Here is a 1265-nt window from a genome sequence, read left to right as displayed (position 1 = left end):
TGAAAAAATATTTTTTTAATAAATTTTTTAAAAAATAAAATAATTTTATATTTAAATATCTCATGTAAAAATATCTTTTTATTTAATGATTATATTGATTTTATGTTTTACAAATAAAAAAGATCAAAACAAAACATGAATTGTGATTTGAAATTTAATATTTAGGAGTAAAACTTACTTCTCTTATGAATGCTAGTTTTACGCACATCAAAATTTTCTGTTTGGCAACAGACAAAAATCACTAAATAGTAAATGTGCAGAGTCATAAACAATGCAAATGAAAGTAAAGCAATGATTATAAAAGAAAATCAAAGTATACTTTGCAAAAATTAAAAGTTTATAATCATAAAGATCCTTCGTAGAAATTCAAAGGATTTGACAATATACAATACATGAAAGCTAATAAAATAACATTAAAAGAAACTAAACGTTGCAAAGAAAATAAATCATAGATGTAATACTTTATCACATAAAACTTTACGCTTAAATCGTAAAATAGTGGTGACGTGGTATTATAAATTCTAAAATGAAATATAATACGTATAATAATTGAAAGAGCATAATATACTAGGAGTCTTAAAGAAAATAGCTAAAACAAAATTGCAAAATTAAAAGCACAACGCTCAGGATATAAGGTTATTTACGTACGAAGAAAGTTAAGGATATATATATAAAGCTCCTAACTCAGCCTGTGAAAATATCAGTCTAGGGTATATAAGGTTGGTTCATTTATTTTCAATTTTAAATAATGAAAATATTAGTCTAGGCTATATTTTTAAAAAAGGTTCAACATACTCTTTATATATATTTTGGATCTTTTAAAGTTTGAATTTCACTTTAGAGAGTAAAGTGTGATCTCTTACCATTTATTTCGTAGGTGGAACCAATAATAAATGTGAAAGAGAAACTATTTAAGGGTAGAAAATCACACTTTACTCTCTAAAGTGAAATTCAAACTTTAGAGGATCCAAATCCATAGATATATACAAAACCATAGCCCAAAATACACAAAAGAGGTCTTAGTTCTCCATACACCTCTAAGAGGTTCAAAAGTAAAACAAGTTGTTAGGAGAGTTATGGTGCACGAAATTGTGATCTCAATGGCGCCAACAACTTGGTACGCACAATTGTAATATCACTCTTCTTCACAACTTCGTATAACTAACCAGCAAGTGCATTGGGTCGTCCAAGTAATAAACCTTACGTGAGTAAGGGTCGATCCCACGGAGATTGTCGGCTTGAAGCAAGCTATGGTCATCTTGTAA

Source organism: Arachis duranensis, chromosome 1 (genome assembly GCF_000817695.3).
Source record: "Arachis duranensis cultivar V14167 chromosome 1, aradu.V14167.gnm2.J7QH, whole genome shotgun sequence".
NCBI lineage: Eukaryota > Viridiplantae > Streptophyta > Magnoliopsida > Fabales > Fabaceae > Arachis > Arachis duranensis.
Note: the sequence above shows the minus strand (reverse complement) of the source record.